Genomic DNA, 20,465 nt, shown 5'->3' with positions numbered 1-20,465 from the left:
CCAAACAAAAATTCTATACCTATTAAGCAATAATTCCCCATTACCTCCTCCTCCTAATCCTTACTAAATTCTAATCTATTTTGTCTCTATGAATTTGCCCTTTCTTGATATATTAATGGAATCATACAGTATTTGTTCTCTTGTTTCTGGCTTATTTCACTCAGCATTGTTTTTAAGGTTCATCCATTTTGTAGCATGTATCAGCCCTTCATTTGTTTTTTTTTAATGGATGAATATTCCTTTGTGTGCATATGCCATGATTTGTTTATCTATTCATCTCTTGATGGACACTTGGGTTATTTCTACTTTTTGGATATTGTAACCAGTACTACTATGAACATTGATATAAAGTATCTGTTTGAGTTCCTGTTTTCAGTTCTTTGGGGTTTATACCTATGAGTAGAAATGCCAGGTCAGATTGTAATTCTGTGTTTAACTTTTTTGAGAAACCACCAAACAGTAAATTTGTTTTTCACAGGGTTGTAGTTTAGTAAGTCCTAAATTGCTTTATGTTGTATTATAAAATTGAGCAAAAAAGGTAAGTAGATTGTCGATAATGAGAGGTTTCTCACTATCAAAGAAAGAAATTACAAATAGGGAAGTGTTATAGGAAGGCTAGAATGAGCCCTGGAGTGTTGGATTGGAATTGGAAATATCATTGTCAACTTAGGGTTTTTAATATATTCAGAGAAATACAGGAGTATGTGCTTGTGAGAGATGGGGCCTAGAAGCAGTAACATCCCATAGCACCAGAGCTCACCTAGCACCCAGGTCTTGGTTTCTAAATCTTCCTTTTATCTTGCAAGAACAGGAACTAAGGATCCTTGGAGAAGTTCTAGGACTGGGACAAGGAAGAATACACAATGAGCCTGGAACAATTTGTTATGATAGATATAAAGACATACTCAAAAATTATCAGGGGAAGCAGATGTGGCTCAAGTGATAAGGCCTCCACCTACTATATGGGAGGACCCAGGTTCAACTCCTGGGGCCTCCTTGTGAAAAGGAAGAAGAGAGAGTGTCCAGTGCAGCAAGCCAGTGCCTGTGTGGCAAGCCAGTGCCCTCACAGCAAGCTGAGTGCCCATGCAAGTGAGTCATGCAGCAAGATGATGACACAACAAAAGAGAGATGAAGGGGGAGGGTCAAGGTGAAGTGCAGCAGAGACCAGGAACCAGGTGGGGCAATTGACAGGGAACCTCTCTCCACATCAGAGGTCCCCAGGATCGAATCCTGGTGACTCCTAGAGGAGAAAATGAGAAGAGAAGACAAAAAGAGAAATAGATAGAGAAGATCACACAGCAAATGGACACAGACAGCAAAAACAGCAGGGCGGGAAAGGGGGAGGAAAAGGGCAAGAAAGAAAAAATTGTAGGGAAGTAGCAAAGGAGTGTTAAAGAGGTAGTGCCTTTTTTTCTCCCCTCCCCTCACAAGAGAAATTAGGAAATACCTTGAGGCAAATGAAAATGAAAACCTATGAGCTGAAGTGATGGATGTTATAAATGTCTAGATTTTTTAAAAAAGATTACAAATCAGTAACTTCACATCTAAAGAAACTGGAACAAGAAGAGCAGACTAAACCGAAAGTTAGTAGAAGGAAGAAAATAATAAAGATTAGAGCAAATATAAATGAAATAGAGGATAGCAAACAATGGAGAGAACCTTGGAAAGATTAATAAAATTGACAAATCTTCCACCAGACTGATGAGAGAGAGGGCATAAATAACTAAAATCAGGAAGCAGAGTAAGGACATTACTACTGGCCATTCAGAAATACAAAGAATTATGAGAAGACACTATGAACAATTATGTGCCAACAAATTAGGAAACCTAGATGAAATGGGCAAATTCTTAGAAACATACAAATTATTTAATCTGATGCCAAAAGAAATCTTAACAGACCTATCATAAGTAAAGAGATTGAAACCAAAAAGTAATTAAAAACTTCCCATCAAAGAAAAATTTGGGACCATATGGTTTCACTGCTGAATTCTATCAAACATTTAAAAGAAGATTTATCATTAGTCCTTCTCAAAGTCTTGCAAAAATTAGAATAAGAGGGATTACCTTCTTATTCATTCTGAGTCTAGCATTATCCTAATATCAAAGCCAGATAAAAATAGCACAAGAAATGAAAATTACAGACGAATAACCCTTATGAATATAGATAAACAATTCTCAACAAAATACTGGCAAAACAATCATACAGTACATTAAAAGGGTGATGCACCATGACCAGGTGGGATTTATCCCAAGAATGCAAGGATGGTTCAACATAAGAATATTAATCAGTGTAATAGCAGGTCATAATAATAGAGTGAAGGGAAAAAAATACCCCATGATGATCTCAATTGATACAGAAAAGACGTTTGACAAAATACAATATCCAGGGGAGCGGAGGGGGCTCAAGCAATTATGCATCTCCCTCCTACATGGGAGGCCCCAACTTCCGTTCCCTGTGCCTCCTAAGAAGATGATGAGCAGAAACAGAGCAGACAGAGAGCACAAACAATGGGGTGGGGGGTGGGGATGATAAATAAATCTTTAAGAAAAACTAGTATCTGGGAGCAGATAGGGCTCAAGCAGCTATGTGCCCACTTCCCACATGGGAGCTCCCAGGTTCGGTTTTCTGTGCCTTCCTAAAGAAAACAAAAAACAACAAGCAAAACTAACGATAAAACCAACTCAGGGAACCTGATGTGGCTCAGTGGTTGAGCACCAGCTTCTGACTCATGAGGTCCCAGGTTCAATCCCCAGCCCCCAAAAATCTAATATCCTTTCATGATTAAAAACACTCAGAATACTAGGAATAGAAGGGAACTTTCTCAGCATGATAAAAGGGCATTGATGAAAAATCCACAGTAAATATACTCAATGGTAAAAGACTGAAATATTAGGGGGAAACCCTAATATTAGGAACAAGATAAGGATGTCTGCTGTCACCACTGTTATTCAACATTATATTGGAAGTTCTAGCCAAAGCAGTCAGGCAAGAGAAAGAAATAAAAGGCATCCAAATTGGAAAGGAAGAAGTAAAGTTATCCCTAGTTGTGAATGGTATGATCCTGTTTTACAGAAAGCCGCAAAAATTCACAAGAAAGCTATTACAACTAATAAATGAATTCAGTAAAATAAGCACACAGAAGTCATTTAGGTTTCTATACACCAGTAACGAATGATCTGCAAAGGAAATCAAGAAAATAATCCTGTTTCCAGTAACAACTAAAAGAATACAATACCTAGGAATAAACTCAATCAAGATGGTGAAAGACTTATACACTAAAAAATACAAAACATTGCTGAAAGAAATGAAACAAAACTTAAATAAATGGAAAAACATCCTGTGTTCATGGATTGGAAGACTTAATATTGTTAACATATCAGTACTGCCTAAAGCAATCTACAAATTCAATGCAGTCTCTATCAAAATTCCAGCAATGTTTTTTGCAGAAATGGAAAAACTGATCCTCAAATTCATATGGAATTGCAAGGAGCCCCAAATAGACAAAACAATCTGAAATTAAGAACAAAGTTGTGGAAAGCAGATGTGGCTCAAGTGACTGGGCTCCCGCCTACCACATGGAAGGTTGCTGGTTTGGATCCTGGTGCCTCCTAAAGAAGACAGCAAGCTGGCACAACGAGCAGGCATGGCAAGCCATCATGAGACACAAGAAGAAAAAGCATGATGAGAGACACAACAAAGCAAGGAGCAGGGGTTCCCGGTGCCTCCTAAAAGAAGACATGAGCTGATGTGTGACAGGCAGGTGTGGCAAGCTGGTACAACAAGATGACACAACAAGAGAATGAGGGGAAGGAAAAACACAATGAGAGACACAACAAAGCAGGGAGCAGAGGTGGCTCAGATGATTGGGCACCTCCCTCCCACAAAGGTGGTACAGGGTTCAGCTCTCAGTGCCTCCTAAAGAAACAAGACAAACAGATAGAGCAAGTGTAAAACAACAAAGGAGTGGAGAGAAATCAATCAATCTTAAAAAAAAAAAGAATAAAGTTGGAGAACTCATGCTTCTTGGCTTCAAAACTTACTGCAAAGCTGTAGTAATGAAAACACTTTGGCACTGATACAAGGATAGACATATAGACCAATGTAATAGAATTGAGAGTCCAGAGTTAAATTTACACATCTATAGCCAGTTGATTTCTGACAAGGGTGCCATGTCCATTCAATGGGCAAAGAAGGATCTCTTCAACAACTGGTGCTGGGAGAACTGGAAATCTACATGCAAAAGAATGAATGTAGACCCCTACCTCTCAACATCCAAAATTTACTTCTGGGAAGCAGATGTGGCTCAACAGATAGAGTGTCTGCCTATTATATAGGAGGTCCAAGGGTTCAATACCCAGAGCCTCCTGACTCATATGGTGAGCTGGCCCACGCACGGTGCTGCTGCGTGCAAGGAGTGCCGGTCCACTCGGATGCCCCCGTGTAAGGGTACCCACCGCGCAAGGAGAGCCACCCTGTGCGAAACCGCAGCCTGCCTGGAAGTGGTGCCACACACACAGCTGACACAGCAAGATGATGCAACAAAAAGAGACAGATCCCCAGTGCTGCCTCATGAGAATACAAGCAGACGCAGAAGAACACACAGTGATTGGACACAGGAAGCAGACAATGAGGGGGAGGGGGCGCAAGAGAAATAAATCTTAAAAAAAAAAAATTACTTCTACATGGATCAAAGACCTATATGTAAGAGTCTAATACTATAAAACTCTTATAAGAAAACATAGGAAATATCTTCCAGACCTTGTAATAGGCAAGATTGTTAGATTTTATACCAAAACACAAGCAGCAAAAGAAAAAAATAGTTAAAATACACTTCATCAAAATTAACTTTTTGCATCAAAGGACATTATCAAAATAGTATAGGGAAGCGAATCTGGCTTAAGTGATGGGAGGACCTGGGTTCAATCCCCGGGGCCTCCTGGTAAAAGGCAAGCAAGGCCCACGTAGGGAGTGACACAGCAAGATGATGATGCAACAAAAAGAGAGACATGAGAGACATGGAAGAATCAATGAAACGTGACATAACCCAGGAACTGAGGTGGTGCAAGCAACAGGGTGCCTCTCTCCTATGTTGGAGGTCCCCACTATTGAATCCCAGTGAAGCCTAGGGGAGAAAACGAGAAGACAAAAATAAACAGACACAGAGGATCATACAGCAAATGGATACAGACAGCAAAACAGCAGGGGGACAGGGACGGGGAGGGGGAGGGGGAAAAAAGGATAGTTTAAAGACAACCTACTGAATGGGAGAAAATATTTGAAATCATGTATCTGAAAAGGGTTTAATATCCAGAATATATAAAAATTGCCTGTAACTCTCCAAAAACAAGACTGACAATCCAATTTAAAAATGAGCCAAGGATTTGAATAGACATTCTCCAAAGAAAATATTGAGATGGCCAACAAGCATTTGAAAAGATGCTCAACACCATTAGCCATTAAAAGAAATTCAAGTTCAAACTACCATGAGATACCTCTTCCCACCCACTGGGATGTCTGTTATTTTAAAAATTGAAAATAAGTTTTGGTGAGGCTATAGAGAAATAGGAAGTCATATATTATTGATGGAAATGCAAAATAGCTCAGCTGTTGTGGAAAATAGTTTGGTGGTTCCTCAAAGTTAAATATAGAATTACCATAGACCTGACAATTCCACTCCTAGGTATATAACCAAAATAATTGAAAGCAGGGTCTCAGACAGATACTTTTACATCGGTGTTCATCACAGCACTATTCATAATAGCCAAAAGGTGGAAGCAACCCAGGTATCAATCAATAATGAATGGATAAACAAAATGTGGGTATATCCATACAATGGGATATTATTCAATCTGTAAAAAGTAAAGAGCTGGGACATGCTACAACATGGATGATTCTTGAAGACATCACGCTGCTCGAAATAAGCCAAATACAAAAGGACAAATAGTGTATGATTTCTCTTACGCAATATACTTAGAATAAGCAAAATCACGGACACAAAAAGCCAAATAGTGGTTACCAGGAATCGGGGAAAGGGGGATGGAGAGTTCTTCTAAATGTGTATGAATTTTGGTTTTGGTTGATGAAAATAATTTAAAAATAGATACTGATAAGTTGCACAGTATTGTCAATATGCTCAATGTCAAAGAATTGTAGAGTTTAAAATGATTTTTTTTTAAACTATTACAAATCTTTCTATTTATTTTTAAAAGCATGGCATTAAAGTCAAAGAGATGCTGGTTTGTTGCTTGTGTGATCTCCAGAATTGAGCCCCAGGAATGTGAGAGCATCACTTTCAAGTTAGTAGCTGCTGCAGTGCCAGGTTTGAAGGCCCAAGTTAAATCATGGGCAAGTCCGCTGATGTGTGGAAGGGCATGGGCTTCAGCTCTGGGGGATCAGCAAGAGTAGAAATTCCTTTGAGAAAATAAATGAGCCCAAGTAGGCCTGCCACCAAAAGGGTCTGGTGAGAGAAGTGGAAAAGGTGAAGGAGAGGGATCCTCCTCTCTTTTCTGCTACTACTTGAGAGCAGAGGCAGGTGACCCCAACAAGGTAGCAGGTACTTGGATCCCATAGTGGAGAGGCTGGCTAGATCACTCCCAGGGTGGTCAAATGACATCGCCAGGTGGTGGAATGCTAGCATAAGAATGGAAACAAACTTACAGTTTCCACGCAGCTTGTTTCCCAGCTGCCAGTACTTCCTCATGATTAGACTTCTCTAGGCTTTCATAATCCAGGATGACCCTGTTAGTGATAAGGGAGAAGCCAAAACTCGTAGTCCACATTGCTATGCAGTTATAACTTTTGTATTATGCTCATTCCCACAGCATCAGCCCCCAGCTTCTAAGCAGGTGACGCTCTGCAATAGTCTAAAAGTTGGGACCACCAAGCATCACCTAGGTGCCTTCCTGTAGCTCTCGCTGCTCCCCCATTTGTTTCCAGGCACAATGAACCTTCTGCCTTAGATTGCAGTCATAGGCATCTATGCCTTAGATTGCAGTCATGGCAAGAAAACAATTGTCAGACCTTTCATCATTGGGGTCTCTGAGTGGGTTCCGGCCAGAGAAACCAGTCATGTTGATGTGATCACAGATCAGCGTGTTATCACCAACCTTGACCTTGGGGTGAGTCCTCCAGCTGCATTCATGACTGCTAGGGTATCCACACATATAAGCCAGAAAACCCTCACTGGGAACGTTACCTTCCAGAGCAGGTAGGCGTCATAAAGGTGGAATCGGCCCAGCATCACCGCACAGGCTTGGTCATTCAGGAACCCAAACACCAATTGTCCAGCATGACCTAGTGCTGTCCTTTGAGGAAAGTTGGGTATCTCACAGTAGTCAAAGGTCTGAGCCTGTGTTATTTTATCAGCCACACCTCCTAACCTAGAACCATAGATCACTGCCACTTGAGGTCAGTGCTTGGTGTGGGACAGAAGCCATCCTGTAGTGTTCTAATAATCTTCATATGTGAATTTTTTCTCCATGGTCCCACTTGCACAGCTGCGATTATTGGGTATGACTGGCATGATTAATTTAAAATTATTTTTATGTTATGCATATTTTACCACAATTAAAAATAAATGCATTTTTAAAAATTATGGGGACCTGGCAAAAGGCCACAGGAGTCGACTTTTTTTTAAAAGTAAACTTTATTTCACCTTGAGAAAATGAAATAATATACAAAGGCAATTTATCAAATTATGGAAGCATTGCTCTAAAGAAAATTCTGTCCAGACATATTTATCTCATTTAATCCTAAAAACAAATTCAGTTGTTTCTCCAGTGTTCAGAATGATATATAAATGGGCACAGGTTGGTTAAATGACATGACCAAGTCTCCTTGTTAATGAAGAAAACGAAGGGGGAAAAAAGCTTGATCTAAGGCGCCAATGTGAAGGAGCTCCCAGTGGCCAAATCTAGGATAATCTGAGCCTAAAATTAGTAATAGTAATGAATATAACCCATAGAATAAAACACATAAATACCCTCCAGTCCATGCAGATATAAGTATTGAATGAATAGTTTGAAAAAAGAGGGAAGCAGCTGTGGCTCAATCAATTGGGCTCCCGTCTACCATATGGGAGGCCCTGGGTTCGCGTCCTAGGGCCTCCTTGTGAAGGCGAGCTGGCGCAGCAAGATGATGCAACAAAGGGAAACAAGCAGACACAGAAAAATGTGCAGGAAATGGACACAGCAGACAGCAAGGAAGCAGCAAGGGGCGGGGGGATTAGTAAAATAAAAAAATTTAAAAAAAGAAAAAAGCTCCTAAAGACTTGCAGTTAATAAAAGTAGAAGAAGAAATAATGGAAGTAGAAAATTGCCATTTAGCAACCACCACAGTTATTTCCAGCAAAATCATAATAGATGTTAAAACCAATAGCTAAAAGTCTGAATGAGAAACAGAAATATGCACGTAGTCTCAGAGTGTCTCCCCACAAGATCCGTGTTAACTATAAAGGGTAAAATGGTAACTTAGGAGGAAGCAGAGACAGGACCTGAACCAAGTGATCAACACTCATGACCCTGGGAATGTCCCCAGGAATGCTGCCTACCACCCCCCATGTACCTCCTGCTAGGATGCATCCTGCCCCTAAAATGCATACCCAGAACCCAGTCGTTAGAAGCATTGGGCAAACCCAAACTGACAGAGGTTCTCTTCAAAAGGGCCATGGTCATGAAAGCTGAAGACTAAATCACTGCCTCAGATTAAAGGAGACCAACGGAGTCACGAGGACCAAATGCGTTATAGGATCCCGGATTAGATCCTGGTCCAAAAAAGGGATATTATCAGCATTTGGCAAAATGTGAAATAGATACATGGATTAGTTAGTAATAATGTGTTTGTGTTAATTTACTGGTATTGATAACTTTAGTGGTTATGTAAGATGTTAATATTAGCATTTTACAGCTGGATGAAACCTACAGGATTTTGGGTTTTGGTGAGATTTTTTGCAAATTATTTTTTTTAATTTATTGAAATATATATAAACATACATAAACAATAAGTGTATAATAGTTGTGAACTTACAAAACAAATATATGTAACATCAAACAAACATATAACATCTCACCCTACCACCAATAACTTGCATTGTTTTTAAATCTTTTTAGCTAATCATTAAAGAACACTGTCAATCTTTTTATCGTTTGTATATGAACATACATAAGCAATTAAGTGTGTAGTAAAAGTTGTGAACTTACAAAGCAAACATGCATAACATCACGCAGGGGTCCCATATACATCAACCCTCCGCCAACACCTTGCATTGTCATAAGACGTTTGTTACAAACTGAAAGAACACTGTCAAAATCTTACTACTAATCATAGTCTTTATCCTACATTTGGTGTGTTTTTCCGCCAAACCCACCCTATTATTATTTTTTAAATATATTTTTTTATGACAGAAGTTATAAACTTATAAAACAATCATGCACAGGTGCAGAATTCCCAAACAACACCCCTCCATCAACATACCTCAATGTGGTGTGTCATTTGTTACAGATAAAATAATATCATCTGATTGTTACCATGTCCATAGTTTACATTTGGCTCACATTTTCCATACTGCCTCGGTATCAACACAGTACATCTTTTGCATAGATGCAAGAATGTTGTATTACTACTACTAACCACAGTCCATAGGTTACTCCAGCTGTATTTTTCCCATGCTTCTCCACAGTCCCAGCACCCTGCAGTATTGATATACATTTTTTCTAACTATAAAGGACACTCTTGTATCTGTACCATCAACCACAGTTCTCACCCACCTCTTGGTTTACTGTGCTATCCAGTTCCTAGATTATTCTCGAGCATTTTGTCAATTGGCATTTATATAACTAGACTATCATTTTCAGTTATATTCCCATTTATAAACTAGCTGTTATTCACTGTGTGTTACTATCCACTCTATACACTTCCACAATTTTACGGTAAAGCTAATTAAAACTTCCACATATATTAAACATCAGTAGTCCATTCAGTCCTTCTCTTATCTCCTTTAAGAATCCACCACCCACCACCAGGTCTTGAAGATATTTTCCAATAACTTCTGGAAGTTTTATGGTTCTTGCTTTTATTTTTAGTTTTTTGATCCATTTTGAGTTAACTTTTGGATAAGGTGTGAGATAGGGGTCCTCTTTCCTTCTTTCAGCTATGGATGTCCAATTTTTTCAGCACCATTTGTTGAATGGATTGTTCTGCCTAAGCTGTGTGAGTTTGACAAGCTAGTTAAAAATCACTTGACCATACCTGTGAGGGTCTGTTTCTGAATCATAAATTTGGTTCCATTGGTCTGTTGTGTCTGTCTTTAGGCCAGTACCATGTTGTTTTTACCACTATAGGTAGGTTTTATGATTTAAAGTCTAGAGATGAGGGTTAACTTTTCCTTTTTATTATGTTTCTGGCTATTCAGGACTCCTTACCTTGCCAAATAAATTTAGTGATTGTGTTTTCAATTTTTTCTTTCATGCTGGTGGAATTTTTATCAGGATTGCATTACATCTGTATATCAATGTGAGTAGAATTGACATCTTAAGGGTATTTGGTCTTCTAATCCGTGAGCATGGAATGTTCTTCCAGTTATTTAGGGCTTTTTTTAAATTTGTTTTAACATTGAGTTGCACTTTTCTGAATATGTCATTGGTTAAGTTTATTCCTGACTATTTGAGCTTTATCTTTTATATTTTATTTTCACCATGCTTTTGACACTTTTTGTTACTTTTATTGATATAATCTTCATTTCTAGACTCTCTTCTAGGTCCCTCTCTCCTTTTTTTTCAGGCTCTAGCATACCCTTTAGTATTTCCTGAAATTCTGGTCTCTTGCTTAGAAATTCTCTGTTTCCGTTTATCTGTGAATATTCTAATCTCACCCTCATTTTTGAAAGACAGTCTTGCTGGATATAAAATTCTTGGCTGGAAGTTTTTCTCTTGTATCTTAAATATATCAGACCACTGTCTTCTTGCTTCCATGGTTTCTGGTGAGAAATCAGCACTTAGCTTATTGGATATCCCTTGTATGTTACACATTGCTTTTCTCTTGCTGTTCTCAGAATTCTCTCTTTGTCTTTGGCATTTGACATTCTGATGAGTATGTGTTTTGGAGTTCTATGTGGATTTTTTCGGATGGGAGTATGTTGTGCTTCTTGGACAGGAATATCTATGTCCTTCAATAGGGTTGAGAAATTTTCTACCATTATTTCTTCAAATATTCCTTCTGCCCCTTTTCCCTTCCCTTCTCCTTCTGGGACACCCATGACACATGTTTGCATGGCTTTTGCTGTCATTTAGTTCCCTGAGACCTTGTTCAATTTTATCCATTCTTTTCTTCATCTGTTCTTTTAAATGTTCACTTTCAGATGCTATTTCTTCAAACTCACCAATCCTTTCTTCTGCCTCAAATCTGCTATTACATGATTCCAATGTTTTTTTAATTTCATTGATTGCACCTTTCATTCCCATAAGATCTGCTATTTTTCTATGCTTTCAAATTCTTCTTTGTGCTCATTTAGTGTGTTCTTAATATCCTTAATCTCTTTAGCCATCTCATTGAATTTATTAAAGAGATTTGTTTGAACATCTATAATTAGTTGTCTTAACTCTTTTATGTCATCTGGAGGCTTATCTTGTTCCTTTAACTGGGCCATTGCTTCCTGTTTCTTGGTGTGGATTGTAATTTTTTGTTGGTGTTTTGGCATCTGGCTTCCTAGAGTATTTATTCTGGGTACAGTTTTTCTCTTTAGTTTAGGGCTTACTATCGTTTCTCCTTTGCTGGTTGTGCAGTAAGAGCCAACAATGTAGTTGGTGTTGTAAGCTGTAGAGGCTCAGGCTGCTTTCATTGCATCAGGGACCAATGAAGCTTCCAACTTTGTCCATTGCCAGGGGTAGGGACAGTGCCACAGCTATGTGGAATAATCCATGTTGCGGGCCTAGACTGTAGTTGCCCAGAGAGACTGATGAAGCATCACATCCCTTTTTCCCCTGCCTGGGGCAGGGATGAGGCTTCAGGTATGGGCAGCAATCTAGGCAATGCGGGTCTAAGATGACTGCATTTGTCCTGGTAGATTTCAGATTTTCAGTCTATGCCAGCCAAAGTTACCTGCAATTACCTGTATAGGCTGGTGCAGGGATCCTCAGCCTCCTCCCCACCAGAGACGGGGCTGAAGCCTAGACTGGCTGCAGGCTGATCTGCGCGAAAGAAACAATTTCTTTCAGTGCAGACACAGAGTTTCAGGCAGCCCGGCTTCCCCTCCGGCTGGGGGCGGAGTCAGAATGGCAGCTACTGGTCTCTTTTTCACTTGGACTGGTTCACACCCTCCTGTTCCCAGGGTTATCTCTTAGCCAGCCAAGTCTACCAATCTCTAGCTGAAATCGGCAGCCAACCCTCTCCTCCTCCCATTTCTGGGAATTGGAGCTTCCAATTCCCGTCACAGAACAGCTCCTGGGGCAGCTCATGCTGCCCGAGTAGGATGATCACCGAGTAGGATGATCACCGGCCTCCGCAGCTTGGTTGGTCATTTCCCGGAGAGGTTGGCGCAGGTCCCCACAGCTTCCTCCCTGCTGGAGGTGGCACTTGGGCCTAGGCTAGAGCTGCAATATGATCTGGATGGGAGGAAGCCAGTCCCCACCAGCACTGGGATTTTCAGTCTGCCCCACTTCCCCTTGTGCCAGGTATAGAGTTAAGATGGCAGCTCCCTACCTCTTTCTGACTTGGACAGGCTCAAGCTTTAGCATACTGTAGCCCACTGAGTTTCCTCATCAATAGCTGAAATTGGTGCCCGCGTTGGGGAAATGAAGCTTTCGATTCCAGCCACGGAACAACTCCCGAGGCAGCTTGTGCCTCCAGTGGAGGATGGACACCCACCTCCGTGGCCTGGAGCACTCTGCTTACGAGTCTTCTCTGCAAATGGGCAGTCTCCTCCTTCCACTCCTTCAAAGACATTGCGGGATGCTCTTCTGGTCTCCTGGAGCCCAAACAGGTGTTTCATCTAGCTCCAGAGAGCTCTGGGTGTTTGCTAACTGCCCTGTAGCAGGAGCTGACTCTAAGAGCTCTTTACTCTGCTGCCATCTTGCTGGTTCTCTTTTTGCACATTTTTCGTGTGAAATTATTTCTAAGTCAAATGTTTAAAAATTTTTTTTAAATTAATAACAGGAAAAACTGTTCTTGCTCGAGGGAGACAGAATTTAACTCAATATGAGGGGAAGCGGACTTGGCCCAGTGGATTGGGCGTCCATCTACCACGTGGAAGGTCCGCGGTTCAAACCCCAGGCCTCCTTGACCCGTGTAGAGCTGGCCCATGCACAGTGCTGATGCGTGCAAGGAGTGCCGTGCCACGCAGGGGTCCCCGCATAGGGGAGCCCCACACGCAAGGAATGCGCCCCGTAAGGAGAGCTGCCCAGTGGAAAGAAAGTTCAGCCTGCCCAGGAATGGCGCTGCACAGATGGAGAGATGACACACAACATGACTCAAGAAAAAGAAACACAGGCAGCGAACTTGGCCCAGTAGTTAGGGCGTCCATCTACCACATGGGGGGTCCGCAGTTCAAACCCCGGGCCTCCTTGACCCGTGTGCTGCTGGCCCATGCACAGTGTTGATGCGCACAAGGAGTGCTGTGCCACGCAGGGGTGTCCCCTGTGTAGAGGAGCCCCACGCACAAGGAGTGTGCCTCTTAAGGAGAGCCGCCCAGCACGAAAGAAAGTGCAGCCTGCCCAGGAATGGTGCCGCATACATGGAGAAGTGATGCAACAAGATGATGCAACAAAAAAGAAACACAGATTCCCGTGCTGCTGCCAACAGAAGCACAGAGAAGATGCAGCAAATAGACACAGAGAACAGACAACCGGGGTGTGGGGCGGAAGGGGAGAGAAATAAATAAATCTTTAAAAAAAAAGAGAAACACATATTCCCATGTCACTGACAACAGAAGCAGACAAAGAAGAACACTTAGCAAGTGGACACAGAGAGCAGACAACAGGAGGACCTGGAAGGGGGTTGGGGGAAGGGGAGAGAAATAAATAAAAAAATCTTCTATAAAAAAACTCAATAAGAGAAGTTTTTTAAAACAGCTAAATCAGTCTTCAAATGGATAAAGAGAGCTCCCTCCTTTCTAAATGGGATGCTGCCCAGTTCTTGAATTGCTTGATAAGGCTGTGAGATCCTTTAAGAAGAAAAGAAAGAAAGAAAAAGAAGTGGATTAGATTGCCTGGGGAATGTGTATGAAGAGGCTGGGCAACTGCATGGCAGGCCTGTGACGAAGGGGATTAGTTAGAACAAGCATCCTCCAAGATGTTTCTTTTCCATCCTGAAGTTCTGTGATTTTTCTAGTAGTTTTTTTTTTTTCCTTTTTTTTCCTTCTAGAAATTGTGAACCTAACAAGCATGCACAATGTGCAGAATTCCCATTCACCAAAACATTACATTATTGTGGAACTTTCATTACAGATTATGAGATAGCATCTTCAGACTATTATCATTAACTATGGTACATAAGCATGCATATGGTGTATTTTTTCTATGCCCCCCTATTATTAACACAGCACCTTCTTTGACACTGATGCAAGAATATTACAATATTGCTGTTAACCATAGTCCCATAAGTTACAGTAATTGTATTTTTCCCATGCATCTCCATATTCTTACCACTCTGTAATAGTGATGTACATTTGTTCTAGATATTTTAAGGATATCATCATTATTATTTACGTTAATATTTTTCTTTCCATTTCTCTTGTTTTTTTCCTTTGAATATTTTTAAATTTGAGAATTTGTGAGCTTACAAAACAGTCACACATAATGTACATCACCCCTCCACCAGCACTTTCCAGTGTTGTGGAACATTTATGTATTAGTCAACCAAAGGGGTGGTGATGCAAAATAACAGAAGTCTGTTGGGTTTTATAAAGGGTATTTTTTTTTTTTTTAAAGATTTATTTATTTATTTAATTTCCCCCCCTCCCCTGGTTGTCTGTTCTTGGTGTCTGTTTGCTGCGTCTTGTTTCTTTGTCCGCTTCCTTGTTGTCAGCCGTACGGGAAGTGTGGGTGGCGCCATTTCTGGGCAGGCTGCTCTTTCTTTTCACGCTGGGCGGGTTTCCTCACGGGTGCACTCCTTGCGCGTGGGGCTCCCCCACGCAGGGGACACCCTTGCGTGGCAAGGCACTCCTTGCGCGCATCAGCACTGCGCATGGCCAGCTCCACACAGGTCAAGGAGGCCCGGGGTTTGAACCGCGGACCTCCCATGTGGTAGACGGACTCCCTAACCACTGGGCCAAAGTCCGTTTCCTATAAAGGGTATTTATTTGGGGTAGGAGCTTATTTCCACATGTTGGAGCAAGATGGCTGCCAACATCTGCCATGTTCAGGCTTCCTGGGTTCCTCTCTTCCCAGGGCTTCCTTCTTTCCAGGCTCAGTGTTCCTCTCTTCTGGGGCTTGCTTCTCTTTCCTCTGTGTGCTTACTTCCCAGGGCTCCAGCTTAAGACTTCAGCATCAAACTCCATCAAAACTCCAACATTAAAAACCTTCCAACTCTGTCCTTTGCTGTGCCTTCTATCTGTGAATCCCCACCCACCAAGCGGTAGGGACTCATCATCTTACTGATGTGACCCAGTCAAAGCCCTAATCATAATTTAATCACACCCAAGTATAGACCAGTTTACAAACATAATCCAATATCTATTTTTGGAATTCCTAACTATCAAACTGCTACAAATTGTTACAGATGATGTAAGAGCATCATCAGACTATTAATACTATGATCTATAGCATACCTTCGGTATGTTTTTTCCATATACCATCCTATTACTAACACTATGTATTAGTATTGTACATTTGTTATAGTTCATGAGAGAACACTCATATTTGTACTGTTAACCACAGTCCATCTTCCACCACACGGTTTGCTGTTAAACTGTCCCATGCCTTGTACATTCTATCCAAAGTGTCCACTAAGTGGTTCTCACTTTCATCACAGAATTCAGCAGTCATTGCTCCAGTAAACCTTTGAACGTTTTCCTTAGTCCAAAGGAAAAAATCCCGTACCCCTCTATTATTAACACTTTGTGTTGATATAGTACCTTCTTTGACACTGATGCAAGAATATTACAATATTGCCGTTAACTGTAGTCCATAAACTACATTAAGTGTATTTTTCCCATACATCACTATATTCTTACCACCTTGCAATAGTGATGTACATTTTTTCTAGTTCCTAGGAAAACATTCTTGTATTATTAACCACAATCCTCATCGACTTCTGGGCTCATTATGTTATTCAATCCCTAGATTATCCTCTAGCTTTCTTTCAGTTGACGTTTACATCCCTTGACTACCCCTTTCAGCCACAGTCCCATTTATAAACCAGCCTTGTTAGTTCTACTCAACTATAATGCGTTACCATCAACTCTACTGTTTCCACACTTTCACAGTCAAGGTATTTAGAAATTCTGCATACATTAAGCATTAGTACCCTTCTCAGTCCTCATTCTCCTAGTAACCTATAGTCTAGGTTTTCTATTAGTTCTTGATCTGTACTTTTTTTTCAACATTCTACTTAGTTCTTCTTTGGGTTTTACTTATCTTCAACTTGTAAGAGATCCACAAATAAAGATTGGCTTGCTTTTGTGGGAGAGTGCTCATAAATTACTGCTTGCTTCTCCCTGGACTTAAAATCAAGGCAGAAATGATAGCTTCTTCAAGTAAACAGGATTCTAGTAAGAACTTGCTATAATTAGGATCAACAGCCACTTAGGTGTGGAGCTGGCCCGTGCGCAGTGCTGATGAGCGCAAGGAGTGCCTTGCCACGCAGGGGTGTGCCCCGCATAGGGAAGCCCCATGCGCAAGGAGTGCGCCCGTAAGGAGAGCCGCCCAGCACGAAAGAAAGTGCAGCCTGCCCAGGAATGGCGCTGCCCACACTTCCCGTGCCGCTGACAACAACAGAAGCAGACAAAGAAACAAGACGCAGCAAACAGACGCAGAGAACAGACAACTGGGGGAGGGGAGGGAATTAAATAAATAAATAAATCTTTAAAAACAAACAAACAAAAAAAATCAGCCACTTAGACTTTCAAGCTTCTGTTGCATAAATTAAGTGAATTTAACAGAATTTAGGTCTGCTTGGTGAATTTGCTGATTCATGGAAAAGTACACCAGTATCAAGAAACAGAGGTTTAAATTTTTCTGTATCTTGGGCTCTGCTGAAATCTAGACTGGGTTTGTTAAATATACATTTTATTCGTTCATTTAATTTCTTGAAGTCATTGTTTTTTTGTTATTAAAAGAAAACAATACATGTTATTTCATGAAGCAACTTATTTTTAAATGTTGATGTTAGCAATGTTTAAACATTCACTTAAAATGTTAAAATAAGTATTCCAATAATTATTTCAGTGAAACATAAAAAATAATTCTCTCCTACCTTATATTTGGGTCCAGAAGACATGAACTCCCTTAACTCTTGTATGGGGCCTAAAACCTCCAAATTAACAATCATTTCTTAGAACTAAGCATTCTCCTTTCTAGGTATTAAAACTGAAATAAAATTTATAAACATTAAAAATGCATTAAAATTTGTAGCTAAGAATTTTGTGCTTTGATCAGGGATACCCCATTATTAGGAAGGGGAGAAGAAAGGCGATATAGGAGAGAAAACGCTCTTAGATCAGGCATGATGGAAGTGACAGCTGCAGGAGCCAAGCTGAATTGTGAAAGAATGCATTCAGCTCTGAACTCCACGCTTGTAGGAGAAAGGTTGAAACTACGGTGCATGCAGAGGTTACCAGCCAGGAAGTGAACAAGATTGATCTTATTTAAGAAGGGAATACCAGAGACATAAAGTGATGGTTGTATGCCATCCTACAATGGATGATTTAGTATGGGTTTAGTGTTTTTAATTTTTAGGAGCTTCGATACAAGCTGTAGAGTGTTTAACATTATTACTGTTATTACGGTTATTTTTGAAGGCCAAAAAAGTATTCAGAGATTTGGTTAATTGCTCTGTCTGCTAACAGAAAAAGCTCAGTTGCATTTTTTTTCCTTTTTCTTTCTTTTTATTAATTTTATTTACTCTCCATATTTATTTGTTTATACATTTTGCTTTCTTTGTTTTTTTCATAGTGTTGGATCTGCCTGGATTGAATGTGCAGTTAAAACTTTGGTCTTGGGATGCAATACTTTATTCATATTCAGCACAGAAACAGAAAAAGTTCTGAATTGGCTTTTAGCCACAACATAGGGAGCATGTTGGCTGTCAGTCACGATCACCTGAATCATGTTATGCTGTTTGAGTGTCTTGTTTTCTAAAGGCATGATTATAAAAGACTCAGTCTCATGCGATTTGTATAAATTTATTTAAATGAAAGCTTGTTACACTACCTTCCCATTAAGCTCACTTTTAACAATGCAAATATTTAATCCTGAGGTAAATTTGTAGTAGTGTAAAGGAACTTGCTGTTTACAGCTGCCTTGCTTGGAAAGGATTCAATAATCAGTGATTCAGTAGTAAAATTGGTGGCCATCAGCTGTTACTTTTTACAAAGCAAATCTTTGATCCTAATGGTAAATTTGTAGTAGTGTAAAGGAACTTGCTGTTTACAGCTGCCTTGCTTGGAAAGGATTCAGTAATCAGTGATTCAGTAGTAAAATTGGTGGCCATCAGCTGTTACTTTTTACGAAGCAAATCTTTGATCCTAATGGTAAATTTGTAGTAGTGTAAAGGAACTTGCTGTTTACAGCTGCCTTGCTTGGAAAGGATTCATTAATCAGTGATTGAGTAGTAAAATTGGCGGCCATCAGCTGTTCTCTGAGCATTCAGGGCCTGTGCTTCTCATTCCTGTTGGTAAAAGAATGTAACAGATAAATACCCAAAGAACCAGTGGCATTGGTGCTCAGAATTAAGAAAATCAGAAATTCTCCTCCATAATTCATTGTGTGTGTGGGAGGTTATTAAATGCCTTACCCAGCTAACATGATCAGTACCTTATTTAAAATCATCAGTTTTTCCCTCTGAATTGAGATTCGTGGAGGCAGATTCCTTTTTAAGTTATACTGAAGTGATTTAGTTACTGTTTTGCAGTTCCTTTCTAGATAATGCCAGTGTAAGAAACTGAAAGCTCCATCTAGAAAGTGGAAGTTCCCTTTGTTTTCATTGTGTTCTTAGCTATGGGTGTTTTTCTGTAAATGTCAGGAAGTAGGAAGTATCTCATTTGCTCTATATTTTGGCATTTTAATTGCATAATTCAATGTACAGGCAGTCCCATCTGTATATATGATCACTACTGCCTCCTTCGGGGCACAGCCCTTTTCTGCTGCTCTCTTAAGAGGAAAAGGTTAGGTAGAACTAAAGTTCCAGCAGCCACTCCAGGGACTGGACCCAGTAAGGGCTAATTGCACCAGCTCACCAGAAACCTTAGGAATCTAAGCCTGTATGTTGCTTACCTGAGTTCAATTTTCACTTTCTAGAGACTTTTGTAGCTCAGAAAAGCTTAGGTTAGTAACTCCAGAGGACATACCAGAATCTCTCATGGTGTCAGACCTATTGGATTTTTGTACAGAAAGGGATTGTCCAAGGCCTTATGAATGATAGAAGCTTTGCTCATGGAGCAACCAATCTTCATAGGACATTTTGCTAGGTGTTTTATGTGGTCCCACTTATTCATACAGTCACCTATAAGTTGCTTTCAGTGCTACCTAGCTAGGAGGTAAGAGTCCTGAGATTGGAACCCAGCTCAATCTGATTCCTAATCCCATAATCTTTTGCTCCAGCACTCTGCCTTTAAAGTATTAACCTGAAAGAATATCCTATACAGCACCTAATCTCACACCTCAAACCTTCAACCTGAGAACTGGAAAACTGAAGAATAGTGGCGTTTTGGAGAAAAGATCAGATGTAACTGCAAATAAAGTTTTTTTAATTCTGAAATAATTTGAGACTTGGAAAAGAGTTGCAAAAATAGTTCAAAGACTTTCCATGTACCTTTTAAATAGATTCCTCACATGTTAACATTTTACTATATTTGCTTTTTTTCCTGAATGATTTGAGAGTATAGTTGCAGTCATGATGCCTAAATGCTTCAATATGTATTTCCTAACCAACAAGGACATTCTGTTTAAGGGACCACAGAGCATTTGTCAAAATCAGGAAATTAACACTGATCTACATAATATTATCTAAAATACAGATTTTATTCAAATTTAGTAAATTGTCCCATTGATGTACATTGTAGCAAAAGAAAAGAAAATGGTTTTAGTTTTTCTAAAATCTGGTAAATCCAGGATCCATTAGTTGTGATGTTTCTTTAGACTCCTTTAGTATAGAGCAGTTCCTCATGACCTTTCTCCTTTGGAAGACTATAGGTCATGTATTTCATAGTCTCCCTCAATTCAGGTTTGTCTCATGTTTCCTCATGGTTAGATTCTGGTTATGCATTTTGGGGGTGGGAACCCTACAAAAGTGATGTTGGTTCTCATTGCATCCCGTG

At 40.1% G+C, this 20,465-nt stretch overlaps 1 protein-coding gene and 1 pseudogene across 7 annotated transcripts in view; one reads left to right on the top strand and one right to left on the bottom strand.

The window, feature by feature from the left end:
* The window catches only part of PRR14L (proline rich 14 like), a 79,310-nt gene that overhangs the window by 14,189 nt on the left and 44,656 nt on the right, over nt 1–20,465 (top strand). The window lies entirely within an intron of this gene.
* LOC101414829 (purine nucleoside phosphorylase pseudogene) lies at nt 6,655–7,481 on the bottom strand (annotated as a pseudogene).

The sequence above is a fragment of the Dasypus novemcinctus genome, chromosome 19 (assembly GCF_030445035.2).
Source record: "Dasypus novemcinctus isolate mDasNov1 chromosome 19, mDasNov1.1.hap2, whole genome shotgun sequence".
NCBI classification, from domain to species: domain Eukaryota; kingdom Metazoa; phylum Chordata; class Mammalia; order Cingulata; family Dasypodidae; genus Dasypus; species Dasypus novemcinctus.
Note: the sequence above shows the minus strand (reverse complement) of the source record. Positions and strands in the feature narration are given on the sequence as shown.